Source organism: Mchenga conophoros, linkage group LG16 (assembly GCF_057382185.1).
Source record: "Mchenga conophoros isolate Kocher_MC1m ecotype Shallow Benthic linkage group LG16, M_conophoros_male_GT1.1, whole genome shotgun sequence".
NCBI lineage: Eukaryota > Metazoa > Chordata > Actinopteri > Cichliformes > Cichlidae > Mchenga > Mchenga conophoros.
In genome coordinates, this window is record NC_140541.1 from 37,587,532 (window position 1) to 37,594,648 (window position 7,117).

The following is a 7,117-nucleotide window of genomic DNA, read 5'->3' on the forward strand; positions in this document are numbered from 1 at the left end:
AAAGCATTGTTCAGAAACTCGTACATACACATGTAAATGTGCAGATTAAATAGGAGCAGGTCGGAGAGGGGACAGCAGGGTGAGACGGGTCACTCTGTGGGGTAATACATCTCGGTTAAGTTATCCAAAGAGCACATTGTCCATTCAGCCTCTGATAAATGCTAATATTTATCAAGTTACCAAGAAGTTAACAACTCAGATTAAACTTTCCCTTTCCACCCCAGTGACCACAAGGAGAGTAGAAATAAAAGAACCGTCATCTAGGAAATATCATGTGTTATGTGGAAAACTTGATCCGGAAAGTCCAGAAAGGTTTTATTTTTACATTCACTGGCTGCTGTCCAACTTTCAGGCTCCTGAAAATAAATGTTCCTTTTTACAGGGAAACAGTCCTTCTGAGAAATCCCTTTAAGTCCTTCTCAGCTGTTGGATAAAGCTGCTGTTTTGCAGGGGTGACCAAAAACGCCAAAACTACATGGTTAGCTTTGTACAGGTAGCTTTTTATGGTTAAATGTATTTATCTGGAAACGTTAAACATTTTCAATGTACGTGCTTAATGCACATTTATGACTGCTGAGGTCAATAACACATTATTCATGAATATTTATAGTGACTAAATATAAAGAGATACTGGAAAACAGCATAATTCCCTCCTCACTGAGAAAGATCTGCAAAAATATTTCAATCTCGAGTTTAAGTTTGAAAACCGACGCTGTAAAGAACAAGCTTTTATGGTGGTGTTAGGACACAAATCACATCTGTCTGTGAGGTTTTCCAGCTGCAACACACACACACACACACACACACACACACACACACACCAGACCCCCTTGTGACTCTTGTAACTTCCTCCCATCCAGCATCAGTTCCCTGTGGGGGTCCACGGCCCACTGGATTATGGGCTGTCACCAAGAGATAAACTGAATGCTGCAGTGGTGACATCATCTGTCTGTTTGTTTGTTGGGTTGTCACTGGGGAATTGAAGAGATGGGATAAAGGAAGGAGGAGGGATTGGAAGCCAAAGAGAAAAGTGGAGTTTTAAAAAAAGAAGGAGAAACATGGAGAAAGAGGAAGTTTAATAAAACAGCAGACATTAAAAAATTCCAGAATAAGCAGCTTTAACCCACGTTGTCTTCTGAGTTTGTTCAGCCCTCAGTAAGTGCGCTGAATAATCAAACACTCGCAGTTTGCACTTCCTCGTCGTTTGTTTTCAGAGGACAGCTGCTTAGTCTGGATGGACTTTTCAATTAACTGCAGCTCATCTGTGTATTATTCTTAGAAGTTAACAGTAACGTCCTTACCAGCAGGATTATTTGGACTCTTAAACCTCTGAAAGCTGCTGTGCTCAGGATTTCACAAAGTAAAAATGTATCCAAATGCATCCTCTAATCTTTTGTGGTTTTATCCAAAGAAAAGAAAAAGAAAAATCAGATGTACAGAAAAAAGTATTTCTAATCAGGTAATCAGATAAATATTATTACGTGTCATGTTATAGTTAATGCATAACTTAACTTCAGAAACAGTAAATAACGCAGAGATTTCACTGAAACAAAACATCAAAGTGAGAACTTGAAAGCATCACATTACTGTGTTATCTGTCAGCTTTAAAGGTAACAGGAGGTCATTCTGTTTGCAATTAACCAACCAGAGTTTTAACACTGTTTTCACTAAAGCCATCATTTATATTTGTAAACATACAGAACTACAGATTATGAATTAAACTGGGAAACATTGTTCATACAGCCCATGATATCAATGCTCAATGTTGGTTATAGAAAATCACGCTGAATAAAAACAAGATTTTGGCTTTAGAGTATCGTCAGTCGCGAGGGGTCGAATATGCTGGAAAAATAAATTCAAAGGCATAAAATCTCCTTATGTACTTGAACTACATGTTTCTTAATATGTAATAAAACTTTATTTACTAAGTTATTGCACAAAAATACACAAAAACAAATCAAACAGTCTTTTCTGGGAGGTCAGATGGGAAGCAGTGAATGATTTTTCATGGAATTACCCTAAAAACATATGAAGAAAGATGCCCAACACATGGAAGAGGAAAAGGAAGAAAATCTAGGAAATATCACGTATCATGTGCGGAAAGCCACCTCATCTGGAAAGTCCAAAAACATCTGGTGGTTATGCTCACCTGCTAGTGCCCTTTTACTTTTACACTTCGAAAGTGTTCCAGGTTTTTCATGTGATGGCACTTCTGAGATTTCCCTTTAATCCCTTCTCAGCGTGTTACAGGTCGAGGACAAACTGCCCTAAGCACTAAAACAACGTGGCTACATGGTTTCCTGTCTAACGTATTTACCTTGAAACATTTAAAATGATCTTTAGCTACATCATGCACAGTAACATCTGTTTTTCGTTCAGCACTTACAGTTTCATTTTGACTTTTTCATTCTGTTTAACCAACTGAACTATGATTGTACAGCACACATCATTAATGACTTTAAAAACCAAGAAATGGATGCACGTTTGAATTTATTTCGAATTTATTTCATTCACACAGAATCAGAGAAAATCTGCATGTATGTACTTTAAACAGTATTTCAAAAGCACATACAGTCTGACATATACACTCAGAATCACTTCAGTCTTTGTGATGAAGTGTTGAAGCTTCTATACTTTAAGCTGCCATAGATGAGCCCTGTTAGCTTCTCCTTAGTGATCACCATGGACTACACCTCGTAGTCCTCCTATATGAGGAGCATCAGTTCAAATTAATATGTTTGTTTTTGTTCATGTTTGACCATCTGTGTCTGCTACTTTCACCAGACCCTGTGTGTCACACTTTCCAAGTGGGTAAGACGACAAAAACACATGTATCCCCATGACTGTAACAGTGGATGTGGTACGTGAGGTGTACATGACACATTAGCATGTTTCCTGCCGCTTGTTCTAATCCGGTGGTTGTGGATCTGAATCATTCATATCTACGGTGCGCTGAAGCTCGTGGTGGTGGAGATGGCCGAGGCCATTCTGCTCTCACGCTCTCTCGGGTTGTCATGCAGTTTTCCTGCACGTCTCCACAGCAAATGGCTGTGGTTGGGTTTACACAGAAAGGGTAGATATCAGCCTCTCCTGGGGGGGTGCCACCCGCATATAATCCACATTTTTACAACCATTTTCATTTGCTTTTTTGAACCAAGCATCTTATATGTGTCTAAAACTCAAGAACAGTCAAATAAATGAGCAAACACACTGTGGGAAAAATAAAATGTTGTTTGATTTACATTTGTGACAGTTTACTACTAAAATACTGAGATTGTGAAAGTAAGATCCAAATGTAAAACCTTTGCTGGTGGCTGTGAAGGATCCCGGTACAATAACAACTCAGCTGCAGATATTCATGGTATATTTCAACCCAGATCTGAACAGGTACAAACTGTGAGATCTGAAGATATCCAAAACTAACAGAAGTGAGAATCGTGTTGGGCCTGAGCGTCTAATCACTCCATCTTTCCTTAGACTGTGAAGTCATCTCCCCGGAGGAGAAAGATGAAGGCAAGAAGCTGGAAACAAAGAAAAAAAGTTAAGAGAGACTTTAAGTGATTTTTTTTTTTTGTATAATTCACATTTTTTATATGAAATTTGGGTCTGTGTACATACAGCATGCTACTAAACAATATGTAAAATGGCACTAAAAACTAGAACGAGTAAATTAAATATGAAAACCAAGTAGTAAAATATAATAACTGATCTTAATACATGTACAATATTACACAATGTGTGGCAGGGAGCAGCAGCAACAATTCACAAAGCTTATATTCAATAAAGCATGTCGTCGAGGTCCAAGGTTATTTATGAATTACATAAAATCATACAGTATTGTACATTTAGTGCACACAACGCTTTAAGACCTACTGAGAGAAAAAGGTGAATACATGTAGACAATTACAGGTTTCTGTGTCATCGTGCCATCGTGCCACGTTCTTTTCTGATGTGTCATTGCTGTTGATGGATGAGCACAAAAATTGTTACAGACATTCATACTTCATTGCTTGAGTTCATTTTATTGTGAAAGGTGATCTCCAAAAAGTCTGGACAAAATCAAATCATTTAAAAATAATCACACACACAAAACTCCAGGCAAGAGGACAGAAAGGAGCTCCGAACTCTCAAGAATCGTTGTTAAGAGCCAAAGGAGACTCCTCTGAGACATTACAGTAGTATGCAAGGAATGACCGTTGCTCAAGACACACTAACACACTTAATGATTATAAGAAAGAAGGAGGCAGAGAAGAATGAACGATTGCCTGCACAAGCAGACGGCACCAAAAGGCTTTCGGACGAGCGTGCCGAGAGGACGAAGGAGAAGGAAACAGGAAAAGCTGGATGGGAATGTGCAGTTGCTTTGCAGAGACTTTGCAGCTGTGACCTCTTTCCTCACACTTGTCCTCCTTCTCAAAATGATCATTGTGCATGTGTTGTGTAATGCATTCATAGAGTTACAGTATGCTTTCCACACCTCAGCATTAACCCTGTATTTGCACATCCCAAATTTCTCAACTCTATATTCACTTTTATTATCAGCTCTCACGACGCCCCCGCTGCCTAGAGCTTACTCATATCGTCTGCAGAAGACTGAAATCTTCTGGAAAAAATTTCCAACCTTCCTTCTTTCGCTTTTACACTTTCCAACTTTCATTCACCTTTTTCTTGACTTTTTATGCGCTCTCACAGACCTTCCACTTTCCTTCTTCAGCTCTGCTCTGGTTTCTTCATCCTTTCAGCTAAATCCGGGATGAAAAGATTAAACAGCATACAGTGTTTCATATGTTTTATAATACAAATTGTATACTTTTACAAATAAAAGGAGGTGTGGTGTCTGTATCCATGCTTTCCTTTATTCCACAGGTCACATAATGGAAACATTTCCTGAAATTCTGGTCATCCTGCTTAATTTTCTTTTAATAGCAAATTACCCTTTGAAACCAGTCACTTTAACCGTAATGATGTTCTTGCATTGAAATGCAAAGCCACATCGGGCATTTGGTTTGCACAATAACAAGATAATGATGTTAGGTTGGATTTCCAGCTTCATCATTGTCACTCATCACAGCAGAGCAGTAGCAGGGAGAGATTAAGTTAACCAGAGATGGGGGGGCCCACAGGTTGAATCACTGCAGTACACAAGTTGATTTTTTGGGGGGGAGTTTTATGAAAACCAAAAAACAAAAGTGGATTATTAAAGTTAAAAGTTTTGTTTGAGATGAAAGCATCAGTGAGGGGAAAAGTAACCACAGAGCGGAAGCATCCCATTTATTGTTGGCAGTTTCCTATGGTTAGCCTCAGTTTGTGTGTAACAGCATTTTAATGTCACATAATTATCTCACTGCTTAAGGTTGGTTTAAAAATGATTAGCTCATGACGCTGGCATGATTAGATGACGCATGTTGTTTTCCTGTCCTTTGCTACACGCCTGAAGTTGTTTGTTCCTCTGCTTTAAACATTTTTATGGTTTTCTGTTGTCACGAGTTGTACGTTAAAGAAGAAAGAACGAACAGCTCGCTGTCCCAAAGCCATACGGAGAGACGAAGAAGCACAGCGCATCATGTTGTCGGTCCGTAACCAAAAACACATGTGAGGCTTTCTGCGCTCAGGAGCGATCTTTCCTCAGTTCTGCGGAAACACTGGATTCAGCTCATGGGATAGGATGACCTGTGTGTCTGTTGATCAGCAGCCGAGTCCGTGTATGTCGACATACAATGACTCGGACTTTTATGCTGACAGCTGTTGAATCTGTTTCATATTTCTAAATTTTTGAAAAGAAAATACGTTTACGGTCATGCAGCACACACCGACAAACTTCCCATGCATGAGCCAAAACGTAACGGGCACACTGTGGTGCATCATAATCAGTTCCCCTGTAACTAATCACTGTCTCCCGGTGTGAAGCAAATGCTCAATAAAATGAAGTGTTACGACAGATGTCACAGAGCCAAATGATGCCAACATAAAATCTCTCTAACGCCTCAAAAATGTGCCCAGATTTCCTGACGCACATAACATCGCAGTCAGAGCGCCTTCGCTCACATTTCACCGTGGCTTGATTGGCTTAAATTACCAGCTGGCTGCCGATTAATCTGCTTTACTGCTGTAACTGTTGAGCTCATGACATCGCAGAGGAAATAATGACACCCTGTGAGCTGTTTTTCATTTCTAGCAGGGCCTGGAGCGTGAAGTACACATCAAGCGGTAACCCATGTAACTCCAGTCTTTGTACCATAAAGGTGTCTGCATTTACATTTCAGGACATGTCCACATAAAAGCTAAGTGCGCAGCAGAACTGCTGTCGAATCAAAGCTGTTAATGCGGTTAATATCCTAAGCTGGAGACTTGGGTGCAGTTAACTATGAGGGCTTTCCTTTTATTAAACCATTAAGTTTTGACGTTGAATAAGTTTCCAGATTCTAATTTCACTGTAAAAAACACAAAAGTCTGATTCACTTGGAGTTTTTTTCTTCTAAAGATAGGTATCCGTTTGCAGTGCCGCCGCTCCCCGTTAGCAATCCCCAAAAGAAACTCCTGGTCAGATGTAATCCTTGCTTTTTATGAGTTCGACCGAAATTAAATCCAATCAAAAACCAATGAAATGTGGAAGCTACGAATCAAGAGGATGGACGGTGGGTGAGACAGAATGGCAAACCTCTGGATTTGCACATTACAGGAGTTAGCCTGTATCACAGTGGACTCGTTTCAGTAAAACACCTGGACATAAACACTTTCCAGACACTGAAACTGTAGGCTACTGGAGACTTTCCAGACACTGACGCCATGTGACCTAATTCCTGCAGATCGCTGCTCAGACTGTATAAAACCTATATGCCAAAACACTGCATTGCATCAGTGCCCTGCAGGAAAGCGAAGTCTGGTTGGTGCAAATGAAGCAGAGGAAGAAGCTTCACATGAGATGCTTTTTATCTCTGGAGAAAAGAGGCGAAGTTTGGTCTTGAACCTAGAGGCAGTGCTGCTCCCCTGTAACCACCAGTCCCCACCTCTCCCACTCCCACCCCCACACACAGTTTGTTAAGTTTGGTAATCTGCGTGATGAAAGGTTATTTTAGAGCAATTCTTCTTCAAACATAAAAACAAACAAGCAAACAAA